The sequence below is a fragment of the Tursiops truncatus genome, chromosome 5, assembly GCF_011762595.2.
Source record: "Tursiops truncatus isolate mTurTru1 chromosome 5, mTurTru1.mat.Y, whole genome shotgun sequence".
NCBI lineage: Eukaryota > Metazoa > Chordata > Mammalia > Artiodactyla > Delphinidae > Tursiops > Tursiops truncatus.
In genome coordinates, this window is record NC_047038.1 from 135376037 (window position 1) to 135397134 (window position 21098).

At 37.9% G+C, this 21098-nt stretch overlaps 1 long non-coding RNA gene across 1 annotated transcript; it reads left to right on the forward strand.

Annotated features, from left to right (window-relative positions):
• The first annotated feature begins 3848 nt into the window (after positions 1–3848).
• Positions 3849–20284, forward strand: LOC117312477 (uncharacterized). Its single transcript, XR_004526807.2, has 3 exons — positions 3849–3918; positions 5473–5558; positions 17764–20284. It is a non-coding gene; the product is annotated as an uncharacterized lncRNA (long non-coding RNA).
• The last annotated feature ends 814 nt before the right edge of the window (positions 20285–21098 follow it).

Genomic DNA, 21098 nt, shown 5'->3' on the forward strand with positions numbered 1-21098 from the left:
CTTCTGCAGCATGATCTGTGGACCACAGGTGCCAAATGAGATTCCTTCTGTGTGGACCCATATTTTCTATACGTTCCCAGCCTTACATAGAACCTACTTTAGTCAATCTTGACTCCAGTTCTTCCTGTCTTGAAGAGATCTGAGTAAACTTAAGGAATTCCTAGAATCCTGATTAAGATTCATCTCTCAGATCCAGTGATATGAAGCCATTATCTTTCTTTCATGTCTCTTTGTTGGGTCACCTGGCTGAGTCTTTGCTGGGAAAACTTCAATGTTTGTTTCTTTAGGCCTTTCCCCTCTATGGCCGCTCAGAGGTCAAGTTCTGGGAATTCCAGCTTCCTGGAGAGTGAATCCCTGGCTCTCAGTGTTCTAAGAACCCAGAGAGAGAAACAATAGAGTTTCAGAATTTATCATTCAGTTTTCATATGTTTATTTAATCCCCCATTTCTGGTTTGTGCTCATCCTTTCAACAGATTTCTCCAAATCTATGGATCTTCTGTTTTCTCTTGGCCATATAACAACCATGTAGTCTTCCTGGGCTAGGGAATGGAATGTCCTATGGAGGGGTGGGATGGAAAAGGGATCTAGGTATCTAGATACTTATTAAACAGCTTTCAATGCATCATCTTTATTTCAATATTCCCTTTACCCCAAGTTACAGAGATATTTGGTCCTATCAGGACCCTAGCCAAATGATGATTTTCAAGTGAGGATTGGGTTGGATCTGTGATCCATATGCTTTCCAGCTTCCAAAAAAATGTTGTTGATATATTCTTCTCCTTTTCACATACTTGAGGTATGCTTTTTTTTTTAATCTTTTAATTGGAGTTTTAATGTCATTTCCGGATGCGCCAAAATTAGACATATACATTCAATCCACTGTCTTTACCTGGCCATCTACTTCTTTGACTGCTATTCTTAACTTGTGTCCTCATTTGGAGTCCACAGAAATATCCAAGACTAATATTCCTCATGACCCAAGATTACAATGATCTCAGAGACTTATTTATATATGATGGGGAATATGATGTCTACCTCAAGCCTTACATTGACCTTGGAAGAAGAAACAACCATTTATGTTTCCTGTCAAACTTGGAGCTCGTGAGGAAGTTCACAGTTCTGGACTGAAGTACAATCTCAAAATCAGTTGTTAGTTTGGGTGACTCTGGGACCAGCTACAGGGTAGCTGTTATGGATGGAAGATTTGTGTCCTCCCAAAATTCATATATTGAAACCCTAACTCCCAGTGGTATGGTATGTGGCAGTGGGGTCTTTGGGAGGTAATTAGAGTTAGATTAGGTCACAAGGGTGGGCTCCTCATGATGGAATTAGTGGCCTCATAAGAAGAAGAAGAAACAGAAATCTCTCTCCCTCTTTGTGTGCACACGTGGAGGAAAGGCCATGAGAGGCCACAGGGAGAAGGCAACTCTGTAAGCCAGGAAGAGAGCTCTCACCTGGAACCAAATCTGCTGGCATCCTGATGTTGGACATGTCAGCCTCAAACACTGGGAAAAACAAACTCTGTTCTTTAATCCACCCCATCTGTAGCTTTTTATTATGACTGCCAGCCCTGCCAGTCAAGACAGGAATAATAAAATACGTCCTTATGGCACTTCCTAGTGTTTCTAGCTCTTTGGCTGAAATTGCCACGCTAGACTTTAAGAGGTAAGCACTAAACCATGAGAAGCATCTAGATATTAATTTTAATTAAAACTCATACTCTGAAAGCTGCGTGGGCTTGAGAGAAAAGTAGAGAAACGAAAACCTTTTTGTCCTGACATTTTACTGGAGTCATGGGGCTGAATCTTTTTTTCTTTATTAAGTTATAATTGACAAAATTGTAAGGTATTTAAAGTGTACAATGTAATAATTTGACATACATATACAGTGTAAAAGGATTCCTCTCATTGACTTAATTAACACCTCCATCACCTCACGTAATTACCTTTTTTTTTTGGTGAGAACACTTAAGTTCTATTCTCTTAGCAAATTTCAATTATATGATACAGTGTTATCAACGAGAGTCACGATGTTATACATCAAATGCTCAGATCTTATTCACCTTATAGCTGAAACTTTGTATCCTTTCACCAACCCCTCTTTATTTCTCCCACCCCCCTGGCCCTTGGTAACCGCTTTTATACACTCTGCTTCTATGAGTTAGACTTCAGTTTTAGCTTCCACATATAAGCGAGATAAGGAGGTATCTGTCTTTCTCTGCCTGGCTTATTTCACTGAGCATAGTGCCCTTCAGTTTCATTCATGCTGTCACAAACAACAGGATTTCCTTCCTTTTTAAGGTTGAATGATATTTGAGAAAGAAAAGGAAATCACACTTTCTTTATCCATCTATCTATTGATTGATACTTAGGTTGTTTCCATACCTTAGCTGCTACAAATAATGTTGCAGTGAATGTGGGAGCACAGACATATTTTGAGATAATGAATTTGTTTCAGTTGGATATATACCCAGAAGAGAAGAAAACCAATCCTAAAATTTATATGGAACCATGAAAGACCCCAAATAGCCAAAGTAATCTTGAGAAAGAAGACAAAGCTGGAGGCACCACACTTCCTGATTTCAAACTATATTACAAAGCTATTGTAACTAAAACAGTATGATATTGACATAAAAACAAATAGATAGATGGAAAAGAAGAGACCCCAGAAATAAACAATGCCTAAATGGTCAATTAATTCTTAACAAAGGAGCCAAAAATATACAATAGAAAAGAATAGTCTCTTTAATAAATGGTTTTGGGAAAACTGGACAGCCACATGCAGAATAATGAAATTAGACTACTATTTTACACTATACACAAAAATTAACCCAAAATGCATTAAAGACTTGAACATAAGACATGAAACTATAAAGAAGAAAACATAAAGAGTAAGCTCCTTGATTGATATGGGTCTTGGTGATATATATTTTTTATTTGACAACAACAGCAAAGGAAACAAAAACAAAAATAAATAAGTGGGACTACATCAACCTAAAAAGCTCTGCACAGCAGAGGAGACTACCAATAAAAAGAAAAGGAAACTTATGGAATGGGAAAATAATATTTATAAACCACATATCCAATAAGGGGTTAATATCCAAAATATATAAGAAACTCATACAACTTAATAGGAAAAAAACCCCTAAATATCCAAGTTAAAAATATGTGGTGGAGCTAAGCAGACATTTTCCCAAAGAACCCATACAAATGGCCAACAGGTACATGAAAAAGTGCTCAACATCACTAATCATCATGAAAATGTCAATTAAAACCACAAGAAGGTATCACCTTACACCTGTCAGAATGGCTATTATCAAAAAGACAATAATAACAAGTGTTGAGGATACGGACAAAAGGGAACCCTAGTGCACTGTTGGTGGGAATTTAAATTGGTGTAGCCACTGTGGACAACAGTTAGGACTTGCTCAAGAAATTAAAAATAAGACTACCATATGATCTAGCAGTCCCACTCATGGGTATCTACACAAAGGAAAGGGGATAAATAATTTTAATGAGGAGCTGATAAAAGTCATCAAGCAAACTCTTTATCTGTGGCAAATATTGACCACTGCATGAATGCTAGGAGAAGGACTTTTGCTACAAAAGGGTGCATATTCAACTATCATACCCTCCTCATGGAGTTGTACTAAAGAGCTGCGTCACTGAAAAGAATGGCTTGAAAGAAATGAGAGGCTGAAACCAGAAGAAAGTGAGTCACAGAGTGAGTGATAATAAAGTGAAACCCATCCAATGTAAACCGTTCTGATAAGCGGTTTAGACTTGACAGGAAACCAGGAAGGGAAGTTGCTTAAATAGGAGGTGAACAGACTAGGGAAGGGTTATTTTTTCCAGGACGAGAAATACGAGTTTGTTTTTAAAAGGAAGAGAAAGAGCCAAGAGTGAAGGGAAGTAGAAGGTAAAATAAGTGGACGTAATTAAGAAAGAAAATTCTCAGAGCAGACGGGAAGGGAGGGGAAAGGATTAGCTTTGGACACAAGTAGGAATAGAGTGAAAAGAGATAAACAGATTAGCTCGATGTGGAGGGGAGGGAATTTGAAGGAATTCATACCTCAGAGTATTTTCTTCTTTCAACTGGAGACTTAGCTATCTGTTAGGAATTTAGATGAAATAAATTAAAAACAAAACTGTGACAACTGATATGGAATGGGCAAGTGATGTAAGTAAAGTTAAATATATCATAGAGCAGCACTGATGGACAAGCCAAGAGTCTGAACTTTGCAGACCATGCAAGCACTCTGCGGGCTAACCTGAACATTTGTTCACCATTTTTGTGGGTTTGGTGCTGAGTTTCCACTTAGAGTGCTATTTATGATATTTCTGATGATATAAATTAGAAATTTATTTATGAATTTCTAATGATAAATTAGAAATGCAGTGATGAACTAGTATTATGAGGGTGATTGGTTTGGTTAGTATTAAAATCATTATGCAGCGATGTAGTATAATGGAAAGCAACTGGAATTTGAAATAGATAAATCTATGTTTCAACATTGGCTATGCTGTTTGCAGTGTGATCTTGAGCATGCTGCGTACTCTGAAGCTCAATCTTTTTGCAAGTATAAAATGAAAGTAATGATGGGATTAAGTGAGATACTGTATTTTATTATATTATTATTATCTTTGTTGTTGCTATAACCTAGTGAAAAATAAGCTTGCATGTGATCTAAATGTAACTCCTCAGTGGAAAAAGCATGAAAGACATATTGTCAGGAGACCACGTGGGTTAGGAAAGATAACTATGAAAAATTGTTCCTTCCCAAGATGGTCAAATCACAAGATCTTCTGACAGTGTGTCTTTCATACTCTTTCTATTGAGAGGTTAGGTTTATATCCTATGCACTTAGAGGACTTATATTCCATGTCATAGAGGAGATTCAGCCTCCACCTTGATCACGGGCACACTCCCTCTGGAGTCCTGACCTGTAACACGAATAGTTCTGCTGGCATGAGGTCACCATGCCATCAGGAAGTTCAGACTCTCCATCTGAAGAGATGTCATGGGAAAGCTATGAGACTCTATGAAGAGAGAGATGGATGACCCGCCCCCAAGCTGACCCATTTTCACTTACAATCTACCTGCAGTTTCATGGGAGACTCTGAGCCACACCTGCCCAGACAAGTTATTTATGGATTCCTAGCAGAAAAAAATCATGAGAAATAATAGCATTATTATTGTTTTATGACACTAAGTATTTGGGAGATTTGTTTTACAGCATTAGTAACTGATAGGATAACGTTTCCATTTATTTCTTAAAAGGTTTCCTCAAAAAATGGGAAGATCACATTTGTTGTCACATTACATTTATTGTTTTCACAAAGAGATATTTAACTTCTCGAGATGACATTATTTTTCTCCTCATATTTATGGCTAGAAACTTATTTTCTTTGATATGTGAGGGTTATGATACTTACTTTTCCCCCTCTTCCTTATTTCCGTCTCTTTTGGGAGAAATGGATCGAGTGACAGCAAGAGAAGCAAGCATTACTTTCTGGATCAGTACGGTTACCAGAATCAGCATCTTCCTTCAGCATAAGGTTACTTGAAGTTACCTTTATACTTTTATAATGTATTTTCAAAGTATTTCAATATTTCTATCATTTGGAGATGATCCGTAAACCTCATTATTTTGATCTAATTTTCATATGTAGTTGAGTCTTCATGTATTTTGCAGTGTGGTTTCTCTGCATTTTCCTACGGCCAGTGACCTTTTCACATATGCTAATATAGCTCTTATTTGCAAACTCACCTCCTTTGGTCAAAATTCTTAAAGCACCTAGTCTCCCTGGTTATTTATTGAGCCAAATTATGATGATGATGATGAGAATGACTGTGATAATGATGTGAATTCTTCTCTCTTTCTTTTCTTCTTTTCCTTGTTCTTGTTTAAGGATTTCAATTTCCTTGTTTCCCAGTTTTGTTCAGTGATAAAGGAGTTACCTATAATTAAAATATCTTTATTCTTTTTGTATATTGTAAAATCCATAGTCTTAATTAGCCTAAGGAAATGTGTATCATCAAGAAACAAAAGAAAACTTCTTCTAGTTTCTCAGGTGTCCCCTGCTTCCTTACCAAAAGCGGTTGCAGGATGAACTTGTGAAAGGGCTGGAATTCGCCTTTGGCATTCCCAGAGGGTACACCCCTTCTCTTTCTCCCTATCTGGATGTCAGCTCCTCCCCACACCCCTCCCAGGTCTCAGGACCCAAATGTTCTCTTTCCTAAAATCATAGAAAAGCTTCCTCTTAAATCATTAATTCACCCTGAACTGTAAATGACTATTAATGGCAACATTTAATCCCTACATAAATACTTTCTTTTAAATGACAGAACAGCTAAAGTAATAAAGACCTCATTGTAGATTTACCAGTGGGTGATAAATGCTTCTGAAGGTGGCACTAGTTCTTTTTAATGGCGCTGAAATAACACTTGCAGGTGATCACTGGAGAGATGAGTTTGTTTGTTTCAAACACATTTACTGACATTTACTTATAGAAGATCACTTTTATTCAGATTTGGGTCTACATAGGCTTGTTCAGCTCCAGATAAAAGAGAGAATGCTTCTGATATCTTCACACTATTGCTTTTCAACCTATGAGATTTTCTTAAATACAGGAAATATTCTTCATGCAAGCCATGGCGTAAAATATAGTTTAAGTCCTCAGTGAACCTCTTGGGGCTTCTCTTTGTGAAAGCAGGAAGTCAGCATTAGTATGTAGGACAGGAAACATGCATTTCTTATACTGTACATAAATTAGGTCATTTTCACTGTAGTCACGTGTCTTAAAGAATATTCTATTTCCAGAGTGTTAGAGAGAACATAAATTACACTGTGGAATCTATTCTCTGTTCTTATGAGTTCTGCTCCTTGAGCATTGCTTCACCCAGATGCTGAATACGTGAAAACAGCACGGTTACAGCCTGGTTCACTGTTGCTGGAATCACAGTGGCTGTGATTCTACTTCGTGGACCACTTGGAAGCCAGACATATGTCAATGGATACAGAATTTTGGTCCTCTTTAGTTAGTTTCATCTATTGGTTCAGTTAGTATCAACAATTTTTCCAGGATACTACTGAGGGAAACATGATTATTTTTTCATGTTTAATTCCAGCCCATGTGGTAAGACAGTTGCCGATAACTTGGTGTTTACTGGCAGAATGCATCTCCTTGTTTATTGCATTCTATTGCAAGCATTTTGCCATTGTGCTTGGTATATTATTTGAACAATATTTGTAACAATATTTGTTACATAAATATTACTCTGTCCTCAAATACAGGGATCGGAATCCGCATTCCGCCATTCCGAGTTGTGTGGCATCCCTCAGAGTGCTCATCTGAAAAATGGTGGTGAGGATAATAGTTCCACCCATTAGGGTGGATTGAAAGTTACTACAGGGAAAGCACTTTTAAAAAGTGCCAGCATATTAATAGTAAATGTTGCCTTTAGTCACTCATTTTGCCCAGAGATAGCTCCTACCCTCCTGGCCATCCCAGCAGAATGTAACAGAGCGGTGGTTCTTACCTTGGCTTTGTGCAGAAAAACTCGGAAGGCTATAAAAAATACTGATGCCTGCGTTCGCACAATGAGTGTGTTTGACTTAATTGGTTTGGGGTAGAGATTTATAAAGGCACCCCAACTGTATCTTAAAGTGCAGCCCCAGCTGAAGAAATACTGGACTCGATGTGGTACATAAAGGCACTTCTACCACTAAATCTTATGGCTTTTCCTCCAAATGTCTGGAAATCGGCAATAATTTATCAGAATCACTCTGCTTAGGTTTACAATTCCTTTTATGCTAGATGAAATCCAGATATTGATAGATAGTATCTTTATAATCTTAACACTGTTAAGGCCTGGATTAACGTCTCTTCTGCCCAGGGTGCGTGAGCTATTAAATCTGCTGTTGTAGGGCCATCTTTGTGAGACGTGAACACCCTGACTAATGATGAATTTTACACACGTATATTTTCTAGAAGTGATGATTGCGTCTTTTCAAACTTCCTTTTTAGGAAGTACTTCTTTGATTTGGTATCAGGGAACAGAATGGCTAATACTCTGAACAGACATATGTTTTGCTGTAGGAATTCCTTAAGCATGATGTCGGCAACTGACAAGATGAAAAATGGTCCTGTGATTCATTTCCAGTCTCAGGCTTATAGACCCACTTAAATGTTTTGAAAGGCCCTCCCACACAAGGCCCTGTGATTGTACTAAATCAGAACTGGAAAGATCTCAACACTCTGAACTTGATCCAAGGGTTAAGATAGCATACTCTTTATTTTCTTTTTCATAACACACTTAATGCTATAAAAATAAAGTTTATGAAGAAGTATTAAGTATGCTTAACACGCTCATTTGAGCTTCAAACCTGTTATACTCCGTTATAAATTAACTCCTCAAGTAAAAAAAAGATGACGTATACCCCACACATGCCCTTAAATATCAAGCACATGGGATGAAAAAATATATCCTTGGATTCTTGGAACCATTTGCAATTCCAGACCATTTTGGGCCAGTCATTAACATCTTCTGTGCTTTGATGCCTTGTGAAGTTATTCTCAAGCAACGCTCTGTGACTCGGAGTCAGGGGACCAGGCCAGTGGAACTTCTCAGTGTGAAGTGCTTCTATGGCATAGAGAGGTCTCTATTGTCCTTCAATATGGACTTGGAGAGCAACACCGAGAAAAGTCAGATGGGAAACTCATGTCAATCCCATTCAGAAAACATGACTCTTTCCTTAGATTCAACATAAGCTTTATATCAGGAAAGAATGCAAGGTCACTAAAGAACAACAATCTCACTTGAAATGTATAAACAACAGTGTAAGGGCCCACAAAAACTGTTCAGCTAAAACATTAGCTAGCTGTTCTTTGCGAAAAGGGGGTAGCCTTGACATTTGCAGATAGCTGACTGTCCTATATTCAAATATCAGATTTTATTTTAGACACAGATTTATGACTGTAATATTCATTATGCTTTTATTCATCCCACAAATATGGATAGAGTCCCTACCAGGTGTCAAGCATCATGATAGGAGTTGGGACCTAGTAGAAACAAGACTAGTGCTTGTGTTTCATCATGGAATCTATCAGGGGCATAGGGAAGCTTCATATATATATATATATATATATATATATATATATATATACACACACACGTGTATGTGTATAGCAATACAGCCCTTATGGGCAGGTCCACCCAAATCTGGAGGAATACAGATACGCATATAGAACTTAATATATGTGAGATGCTATTCTAAATGTCTACACAGAATAGCTCACTTCATCTTACAACAATCTGTGAGGTGGACTCTGTTAATAGCCTTCTTTGACATTTCAGAGAAACGAAGCCCAGGGAGGTTAAGCCACTTGCCTAGGATCACCCAGCTAACAACTGTCAGAGCTGAGGTTCTCTTCTTTCCAGATAGTCTGGCTCCTGTTTTATATTTTGAGCTATATTATGGGCCAGTATTACAATGAGTAAACACTCATTAATTTTTTTAAGAGAAAGAACATTAGTTCAAGTAATTCTAATACAATAATCCTTTGGTGTTCATTATCTGAGGCAAAAGTACAAGTTAAGGAGAGAAAAGAACAGCAAGAAAATTTGAAGGAGAATCAACAGAGGGAAGACAGAAAGTGCTAGCTTACATGCTATGCCTTAACACTCAAAATATCTTTAGAAACATTAGTTTTATATTTTCAAATAAAAAAATTAATAGTCATTGTGGAAAATTTGTAAGTATAGAAATGTAAAAAGAAAAAAGTCATCGATCTCACTATCCAAAGAGAACATTTGACTTATGTCTCTATTCCTTTTCTGTGTGTATGTTTACAAACATAATTATGATAAGGCGATAGTGATTATGAACCAAATTTGTATCCTATTTATTGCATCTATTACCATAATGTGAACATATCTCATGGCATAAAAATTTTTTCCTAAACCTTATTTTCAAAAGCAGCTTCCCGTTTCACCTCTTGAGAAGAGCATTCTCTTCCATACCATTCATTGACACCAGTGTTACTGGAACATGATATTTACCTGAGCCAGACTGGTGGTTTGGGAGTTATGTCCTTTTTATCTTTAACACGTAGGGAAGGATGGTCTGGAAAAACTTAACTTATTGCTCAGCAATTATATAAACTATCTGTATCCAGAGAGGAGTCCAAATCTCTCCAAATAAGTGACCACTCTCTTAGAGAGGTAATCTTCTCAATGGGGGCGGGTGAATATTTATTCTTTGTAATATTACGACGTTACTTCCCAGTGATGGAACCCAGTGTCAGCTCCTGAACAAATGAGATCAATGTGTTAAATCACAAGTTCTTCTGATTCCCAGGACATGTCACCCTAAATCTTCATGTTCATTTATTTCACCAGCATTTCATACCCCAGCGCATGATTTATTTGGTATGATTCCAATGTATTGTTGGAGAAAATAATAAAGGATGCACTGTATATAATTATCTGGGAGACTAGGCCTTTGACAGGGGAACTACTCATTTAAAGGTGGGTGGCAAAGGCTGTCAGTCATCAGGGAATGTCTGAAAGCATTGGCTTGGTCCTAAATGAGTCTTTAAAGAAGCCTTCTGTAGAACAAATAATGACAGAGGTTGTGTAGTTTAAATCCCAAATTCTGCTAGCAAAGCAAGGCTCTTGTGTATTATTGGGTATTTTTATTTCTTAAGGAGAGAGAAAAGTAAAAAGACAGTGAGAGAAGAAAATGCAATTTCTCCAAAAAACCACTACCACCTCTACCACCAACAACAAAAATAAACCCCCCAAATGCAATTACAATAGAAGAGCTGACGAAGTTGTAGGGAGAAAGTAAAAGAGGGAAAAAGGAGGTGCAATGCAGGAAGAAAGTCACATGGTGAGCAGTACGTGGAAATTCTACTTAGTGGTAGTGATTGAATGAATGATGTCACCTGGCCTACTGTGTGGTTCAGAAGACTGAAGGCTGAATTCAGGTACTTTCATTAGCGATTGGGCTACCTTGAAACATGGCATATATTTATTTTCCTGTCTTAGAGCAAAAGAGTAGAAAAGAAGAAAATCCACTTTACTTACTAAGGTCCTTATCAGAATGACATGTGCATTGGACAATGGTATAAAAATCATTTTAGCAATAGTAATGAGGTCTTTTATTTGTTTTATGATGAGTATTTCTTTTTGTGATATTCTTGAATCTCATTTCTATCCTTTATATCTCTTTATGATTAGTACTTCTATCATGAGTTAGAAAAACAACAGCTATTTATTAGTAACAAATGGAAAATCCCATAACAGAGCACAGTTACTGAGTGATTACAATGTGTTCAACACGCATCTAAGAGGTTAAAGTAAATTTTCATAGTTAATTCTCACAAATATTCACAAGTTAACTGGTGGCGTCCTACCGTCTTCCAGGTAGAGAAACTGAGCTACAGAGAGGTCATTTACTCAGTGTTGGTATACAGGCTTATTCCGGAAGTTATTCTCTTACCCTCTTAACATTTACATTAAGTAGAAAAAAAAAAAGCCAGGAATAAGTGGGATTTAAAAGCACATTTTATAATTTAAAAAAATATTTCCAACATTGATTCAACTAATATTCATCAATCTCCTTCTCATCTCAAGGTAGCAGGATATACTGGTACCATCACGATGAAGGATACACACAGTATCTGCCACATGGGATGTACAATCTAAAAGATTATTAAACACAAATCATTGATCCATTTTCCATGCATGACAATCACAAATCTGGGGGATTTTACAACTTAACTATCAGGTTCAATACCTTAAAATATATACTCATTGGCTTTGGGAGGCTCTTATTCTAAACTTTGCTTCGCTAAAAATGTTGACTGTGTTATTCGGCAAGTTGCATCTTCTTTTTACTTCACGTACATCAACCACAAAATGATGGTAATACCTACCAGAGAGGCAGGAGAAAATGATGACAAGTTTCAGTAGAGTTCTCAGCTCTGCGGTAGGGCGAGGAAGACAAACGCAAAACCCTTTTTGGCCACCTTGAATAATTATTACACCGGAGAGTCTAATCCTTGAACTCAAGTTAATAAGGGGAAGCGACCCCAAACAGCCTAATTTGAAAGGTTACAGGTTGAAGCAGAAATAGGGCATCAGGAATAGCAGGCATATTGTGAAATAAACTTTTGCTCTGGGGGTACTTGTTTGTTTTCCTAAGGATGTTGAAATAATGGGTTGAAACCCTGGAGACAGAGTGATGCATTGGAGAAGCTGTTTGCACGTGAGGCCAGAAGTGAAATGATGAAGCTACAAACACACTAAAAAGGGGGCCAAAAGGGAAGAGAATAACTATGGCTCCAGAGGAAAGTTTCCTGAGCCAGAGTTTTTCCCAGCATTCTATCTTCTTTTTAGGTTGAAAATGGGAGTCTGCTTTCAAGTTGTTTAGCTGTGTTTCACATGCTTGCGATTTCTGGAGCCGTAATAAGTGTCCTAGGGATGGCTTAATTGTCCTAGTTTACATCAGAAAGTAATTAACATCATCAAGGTGGTCAGGAGAGGTCTTCTTAGGTCCATAAAATCCGTGCTGGTGTATTTTTCACTTTATTTGCATCATTTTTTTCTTCAGGCTGTGCTTTCTTAGAACTAACTTAGAGATGAGAAATCATGCCTTAAATTCGTAGGTCTTCCTCTTTCTCTCCCCCCCCCCCTCTTTTTGCATATAACGATCCCCTGTTTGAACAGGATTTTCCTCCTCTGAAATATCCACGTTAAAAACTAAATTTGTAAATTTCCTCAACTTCTACAACTCAACTTGATGGTAGTAGAAAACGTATTCACGTGTCTAAATAGACAGAAATTACTATTTTGTTTGTTCATAACATAAAATAATGATTTCATTAAAAAGACCGTCTTTTTCTCAGGAGGTGGATAGCATCAGCGTCACCTACTAACTGGTTAAAAATGCACATTCCCAGGTGTTACTCTAGACCTGCTAAATGAGAAACTCCATAGGTGGAGCGCAGGAATACACATTCTAACCAGCTCTTCATGTGATTTTCATGCAAACTCAAGTGTGAGAAGTACTAGTTTATATCATTTCCACTCACACCTGCTTGGCCAGACTCAGTCACGTGATCCCACCTGGACGCAAGGTGTGAGGGCAGACGTTCCTGGAACAGCTCTTCTCTTCTTCACACACACGTACCCAACTTTGTCCAGAATCCTTAGCAAACAAGCAGCCACCTCTCGTTAGCACTAATCTTTTAGAAGAAAAGGTGTATTATGAGAAAAGAAGTTTAAAAAGATACTGGAAATACTGGGTTTGCCCAGCAGTCAACTCCATTTTCTTTTTATTGTTTAAATCTAAAATATAGTGACAATTTGTGGGCACTGTGGACTAATTTTTAACCAAAAGCCTTGATAGAGGAAAAACGGTTTCAGTGAAGAGTATTATTCTGACAGCAGGAGACCTGAATTTTATTTTATTTCTGTCAATTACTAACTGAGTGATCTACGAAAAGTGGTAACTATTTTTTTTAAGAAATTCAAATGAAAGTAAAGCCTTGACTATTGAGGTTACTGTGAGACGAGCGTTTAACGTTTTTTAATGTTAATATTTTGTGATTATAATTAAATTCAATAATTAAATGAATATGTATTAGGTTCTTTATTTTATGCTTTTCAAGGTAGTTCCCAGGAATTAAAAAATTTAGTAACAGAGGAATTAAATACATAAATACTGAAAGGTATACATATGTGCTATTCTTCTCTTTTCATAAATTTCATGTGTTTCAACTTAAAAGAAATTTTTTAACTATCAGAATAAATAATTCACAATTTAGAACTCTTCCTAGTGGTATTATTATGAGGTAGACCATATAGGATTTATTAATCACGTCTTAAGTTTTTCCTCATTACTGAGGATATGGTAATCAATAGGAATAACAGAAAGTTATTCCAGGCACCAAGGAAACAATAACTGTTTATTATTCAAACAATGCTCTGGAAGCAAAGTACCTGAGAATATGTATCGGTTAAATGAATGAAACACAAAGTTCCAAATGTTAAGGGGGGTAGTTTAGATATGACACAAAGAGCATCTCTCTAACAACTCCCTAGAGTGTTATGTCTAACAATTGTTTTTGACTTACACTTCTATCAGAAACGTCATTCATGTAACCACCAGTGTAGCTGAAGAGAAATAAAAAGTTCTCTCTGAAAAGTGGTATCAGTGAGTCAAGCAGGCACTGATTGTATGTGGAGTTTTCAAACCTTCTGCATGTGTTAAAGTAGAAAAGAAATCAGTCCAATTTGTAAAAGAAAAAAATAAATGTAAAAGAATTCTGTTTGTGTATGTGAAAAAGCAAGATAAACAAAATGTATTTGACAGGAAAAATACAACTTCGATTAAATATTAAAATATATATCTTCAATTAAAGAATAAGAAGAAAAATCAACTGTACTCCAATAAAAATTTTCAAAAAAAGAATAAGAAGAAAATATTCTTGTGTCTTTTAAAGGAATAAACACCTAAGATAAATGGAGCTTTTTGTCCTCTATCCTTAACTCCCTGACAACCCCACCTGATTCAGAGCACTTCCTAGAGATCTGGCTTATTTTCAGGAGCTGGGCATCTGCCTTCTCTGTTCTATAACAACAGCAGTCTGCGTCCTCTTGTAGGCTCTTCAAATGAATCGCGAAGAGTTTAGTTTGTTGGTGCAGAGATAGCCTTTTCTACATAGGACCAGGTCAGGTGACGCATATGAGGGGCCTCATGCAAGGCCTTGCTTTTGTAGTTGTGAGAATCTAAGGAGAGAAGCGGACCCCCATAGCGGACCCTACGTGCAGGGCACTGTTAGCTCTTCCACCAACTCCCTGGCCTGGCCTGAGTCTTTTCCACTCAAAACAACTGTGACTAGCTCCCCTCTGACTGAAAACCCCCTCTGCGCCTGGAAAATGCCCATCAAGAGGTTGCTTCAAACGCTTTCTGGAAGAAGGTGCACTAATACATGAAAAACAGCTTTGGTCTTCAGCATATTCTAAGTAATTAAAAACATGCTAACTGTAAATTCAGGTATGCAGCTCGCAGGATGCATGAAAGCTTTCCAGGCTTTCGGTCTCTTAAAGAAATTGGGAAGGACCGTAAATCTGTGACCAGAGTCCCCTCTAAATAACCAAATTAAGTTCTCTTGAATGATTAAGAACAATATTCTTAAACGATATGATCCAAAGTGAGCTTAAGACTTACTTTAAAAAAATAGACAAAGGGCTTCCCTGGTGGCGGAGTGGTTGAGAGTCCGCCTGCCGATGCAGGGACACGGGTTCGTGCCCCGGTCCGGGAAGATCCCACATGCCGTGGAGCAGCTGGGCCTGTGAGCCATGGCCGCTGAGCCTGCGCGTCTGGAGCCTGTGCTCCGCTACAGGAGAGGCCACAACAGTGAGAGGCCCGCGTACCGCAAAAAAAAACCCCAAAAAACAAAAACAAACAAAAAAAGACAAAAAAAGAAAATAAAATCTGGAAATAAAATTTAAATTATTTACCAAATTACATGATGTACCAAAATATGTTATACGATGCCAGTGAAGGCTGCACATTACTCCTCCTTCACTAAAAGTTAATGCTTGTAGAGGAGACAAATTTAACAATCATCAAGCTGAGAGTTCTTCTTATTTTTTCCCTAAATGATTGGTATATGTTACTATCTTGGTGTTCTCAAACTGAATAGACGCATTTTTCATGATAAAGGACTTGTAAAATTTGGTACTTTATTAATGCTATTTGAGGTGATCAAAACCAAGTCCCCCAATTTTAAAACAACATTTAAATTATAGTCTATAGTGACAATGCAGTCTTTAATATTAGTGAATGAACATTTTAAATTCTTTTATCTGCTGACAGCAGTGACCAATGCTTATATTGTCTACATTAATTACTTTCCTTGAAATGAATGATGTCATTTCCTATGCTTAATTTTTCTAAAGGTAGAGTTGCTTATAGTGGAGGAATGCTTGTTGGCACTGATTTTCTAAGAGCTTAGCGATGGTTGAAGATTCCGCCTGCATTGGGTCATTTGTTCATGTCTCCATGGTAACAGCTTGGCTTGCATGGGAACCACATACAGCCACTGAGGTGCAGTGGTATGAACAAACCTCACGCAGCGTTTCTGGGGTTGTCAAGCTAGTTTATATCGTTCAGGCATTTTCTACTGTATTATATAATGTTTCACCTAGAGATTCCCAGTGCTGTCCCATTTAAGGCTCCCATAATCACTCTTCTCCCTTAAAACAGCCATGAGTCATCGTCCCCCTAAGAAAACCGGACCTCAGCACCAAAGGAAATGCCACATTCTCGTTCCTACTCTCCTAGTGCCCGGTAAAGCTTCTATCAAAGGATGTCTAGTATTTACTGAATCTGTCTCTCTTGCTTATTTTTTCCCAGTTTTATTGAGATGTAATTGACAGGCATCGCTGTATAAGTTTAAGGTGTTATCTTGCTTATTAACTTACTATATCTTTTCCTTCACATAGACTCATGTGGCCTGTGCCCTGAGACTTTAGGTCTTATTCATCTCTGTATATTCAGCTCCTTGCCCCAAACCTAGCACATGTAGTCATTTATTTAACAACTCTGTGTTAAGTGCCTCCTCAGGGGTAGACCAGAGTGCGCTTTAAGAACTCATTAGTTGTGTGATTATGGGCACTCATTTTCCCACTCTTTGCCTCCTTTGTCTCATCTGTAAAATGAGTGTAATGTAGCATCTATCTCGCAAGGTTGTTGTGAGGATTATATTGTCAATACGTGAAAAGCGCACAAAGTAAGTTATGCACAAAATCCATAAGTGGAGGCTATTATTATTACTAGTATGAGCCCGGCGCTACTCTGGCGCTATCTGGTGATAAGTGGTAAACAACCATAGCAAGAGTGGAGGGAGACCAATTGAAACAAGTAGCAGATAATCCAGGCGTATTCTGATTGTAATCAGGGTTTCGCAGACAGTGAAACAGGGCACTGTCATAGAGAATTTCTTGGGAGCAAGGGCCTAATTTACATAGGGTAATCAAACAAGGCCATTCTGAGGAGGTAAAGTCTGAGTTGATACCTGAATTACAGAAAGAAACCAGGTATGGAAAATCTGAATTGAAAACAAGCTTTGTACGGATAAAAAAATAGAAAGAAGTTCAGCATGTGTGCATATTAAAAAATGTTTATTTGAATAAATTCCTGGAAGATTGAACGCGTTGTCCTATTTTAACGTGTTCAAATGCAAACCCCAAAGAGATTCTTGCATTTATCCAAACATTTGGTTTATATTTTCTATAGTCAAATGCTGTGGTCTATTCAAATTTAAAAATGCTCTTTTTTCAATTTCTGAATCTGGACTATGTAAATTGGTGTAGAATCATTGTTCTTTCCTGTATATTTTAAAGCGAATATTGGCTAACACTTATTGAATGTTTTTCGAGAAATGTTCTAAGCTCATATCAATACAGTGAATTCTCAAAACAAACTTCTGAGTATAGCTCTCCATGTAGGATGGATGATTGCACCCCAAAACTTGAAGGAACTTGTCCAAGCTCTCAAAGAGAATAAGGATGGACTGACCTTAACTAACTTGCCTTAACAACAGTATAAACCTGCCCCTTTGGCAAATTTAGACAAAACTTACTCTTTTGGGCTTTATATATTTGAATGGTTATTTATTTAAATTTGGTTTTATGTGTACTTACGTTCACAGACGGACACACTGTTTTGTAATTTCCTTACAGACAAGGTCACTGGCATGTATTTAGCATCACGTTGTTAAACACTTGAGGATTGGTGCCCCCTGAGAGCCTTCGGAACCCTCTACATGGATGGAGGGATCAGAGCTCAAGCCCTGGCTGGAGGCTGATGGACTCTCCCTCTGTGTTGTCAAGTGGCAGGGCTGCAGCTGACCAAGGCGACCACCATTCTGTTTCTCTGCTGCGTCAGATTCAAAACTGATGAACCCAGAATGGGGCTCATCAAGTTCAAAAGCAAAGGTTCTCTGCTTTCTTTGTTGGTCTCGGAAGATAAATATTTCTCGTGGCACCTCTGACATGGCTACGCGTCTGTGTAGGTCAGCAGTAAATAGATGGGGTTGATGGATGAAAATGGCAAACCGACAGGACAGACTCACTCAAAGCCCACTGTGGAGGGCCCATGAATCTCTCCATCAAATTTGGTTAATGGTCAATCTGACACTTTTCCCACTCAAACATGTATCTAGAACAACTAATGTCGATTCTCCTCTAGGGACGTATCAGGCAAGGATGGCTGCATTTGACTTGAAAGGGGCAAGGAAGAAGCTCAGTGAAAACAGAGTGACATTGTGTGACTTTTAGGTGAGGCTAGCAGGACAACTGCTTGTGACCAGGAGAGCTCATGTCTGAGCGGCAGGAAGCGAATGTGCGTGGTCCTCTTACGTTCTGTTGTCATTTTTTTCTTTCCAGAATATCAGTGACCTTTGCTCCCAATCTAAGAATTTAACTTAGTAGAGTACATTATATTTGTAAACTTGGGGCAGTAATGGCAAAGTAAAACAACACAGCAACAACAAGACAATAGCATCTCCTGGTCCTTACGTGATAGCTGAAGTCGATAGCATTTGTAAAGATGTCTGGCCCAAAGGAAGTAACACAATGGTTGACGAACACCACCATGGTGGATGCTGTTAGTTGAGGACTTATTATGAACACCTACTATTTGTTGAGTTTCACCAGGATTTTTTTTTTAATTTATGTGCTTTCTATACATTTTCTCTAATACAGTCATAACAAACTGGTAAGCAAAGTCAGTTTCCCATCTTACAGTCAATGGAATTGAGGTTTAGAGAAATTAAATTAATTGAACTAAGTTATATAAGCAGGAGGTGAGAAATCAGACCCAGGGCCCAAGGTCATTCTTTTACGTCTCATTGTAAATATTTAACGTACAAAGAGTGAGATTCTCATTAATAAAAGGGCAAAATGTGGAGGAGCAAATGCATGGGAACTAAAGTATGAATAGGCTAAAGCTTCATTTTCTATTAATCCACATTTTTCTTTCTCTTGATGCTATTTCTGCCTTAAATGTGAGTAAGCAGTCTCATCTGGGTGCTGAGATTCACACGCTTAAAGTTTCAGCCTTAGGACTCGAGGGATTTGAATTCTTCCCATAAATTGTAGGGAAACATCAAGACTTTAAAAATGATGCCTTGTATTATCTTTCACAGTCCCCAATTACAAGAATACATTCATCAAATGAAAAACCATTGAAAATGACAGGCTTACCTGTTCTGAGTACCGAACTCATAGGGTTTAGCAAGACAATGATTACCTTTAAGAGAGTTATGATACTTATAGATGCAGTGTTCAGCATAACTACTGTGGGCTATTAAATTTGGATATTCTTGAGTTCTGTTATAAAATACAACACTTCCGGAAATGGTCAAGACCTAAAAAGATTCATGCTATCCACAGTATGGGTTTTCCAGAATTAATGAGGAAGTGTGAACTTCTCGGTTTGTTGTTCTGATACAGCTGAGGGAAAATGCTGTCATACAATGAATGGGCACTCAGCCAGCAGGCCGCTTCTGAATAAAAACACTTAACATTGTGCCACAGCATATGAAAAATAGCTTATAAGACACCAATCTAGGACTTGTTGAACTAAAGGAAACAGAGGATGTGATATTTTTTGGTTACATCCCAACTTAGAAACAAATGTCTCTGTTTTGGTCACCAGAATAATACCTAAAAATAGTCTTGATACTTGTGGTCTGTTGCTGTGTCACTTTTCCCCTTGGGCATCAGATAGCACTGCATCACATAAAATAAAGTATTTAAAACATAAGCCTTCACGATAGAGTATTGTCAGCCTTAAGATACTCTTGTTTATGGGCCTTGGAAAGGGATTATTTTCAGCCAACTCAAGTACTTACTGAAATGGGAGTAACTAAAAAGAAAAGAAAACATTCTGGAGGCACTTGACAAGAAAAGTGCACAAAATCTGAACATAATTAGGAGTCAACACTATTTAGTCTCTTCTCTGTGCAGAAACAGTGCAAATGAGCACAGTGTTATTCGAGAATGATAACTTTCCTACTCAGAAGAGAGAGTGGCATTGTTAATCAACTGTGCTCCAATAGGAGATAAAAATTTCAAAAGAGATATTAAAAAATAAACAATTATTTAAACCTTTGGGGGAGAAAAGAAGTGGCATACTTTTTGTTTGTTTGTTTTTCTGTTTTGTTTTGTTTTTTTTGCGGTACGTGGGCCTCACACTGTTGTGGCCTCTCCCGTTGCGGAGCACAGGCTCCGGATGCGCAGGCTCAGCGGCCATGGCTCACGAGCACAGCCGCTCCGCAGCACGTGGGATCCTCCTGGACCGGGGCACGAACCCGTGTCCCCTGCATCGGCAGGCGGACTCTCAACCACTGCGCCACCAGGGAAGCTCCGTGGCATACTTTTTGAAAAAACTGGCTTTACAAAAGGGATACACTTTTTGGAAATGACAATGTAACTGCTACCACCAGTATCTTGCTACAAACTGTTTAAATCCTATCTAGTAATTTTCTATGGAAAGTCAAAACAATGAATAGGGTGTGAAAAACAGAAACTCAACAACTGATTAACAAACACCTTTTTAAATTATATCTAAGAGATACACACAACAAATCGTTTTAGTGGTCATGGTAGAAATGGTAATGTTTTTGGAAACACTGTAGTCCTCTGGGAATGTTGAGGGGGATTCTTACAAAGGAGGGAACAAGTAATGAAACTTAATGGGTAAATCAAAGTTTTCCAGGCAGAAAAGGAAGATGGACATTTCAGTCTGAAGCCCTCCAAGAGTCAAGTCTGCAGAATGTGAGACTTGGGTTATGCGTTGTGTGACTATGGTACAAAATTGTGGGTTAAGGATGAAGAAATAAATTGAAAAGTTTAGTTGGGATTTATTTTCCTGTTAACAGTGAAAACAAATTCAGCCTCAAGGACCTTTGACTGAAAGACATGAAAATTTAGGGTTAGATAAATGTTTGGGGCGTTTCTTCATTAGCACGACCCAGTTTCTCATCTGCTTTGCTCAGCCCTGCTCCCTCTCT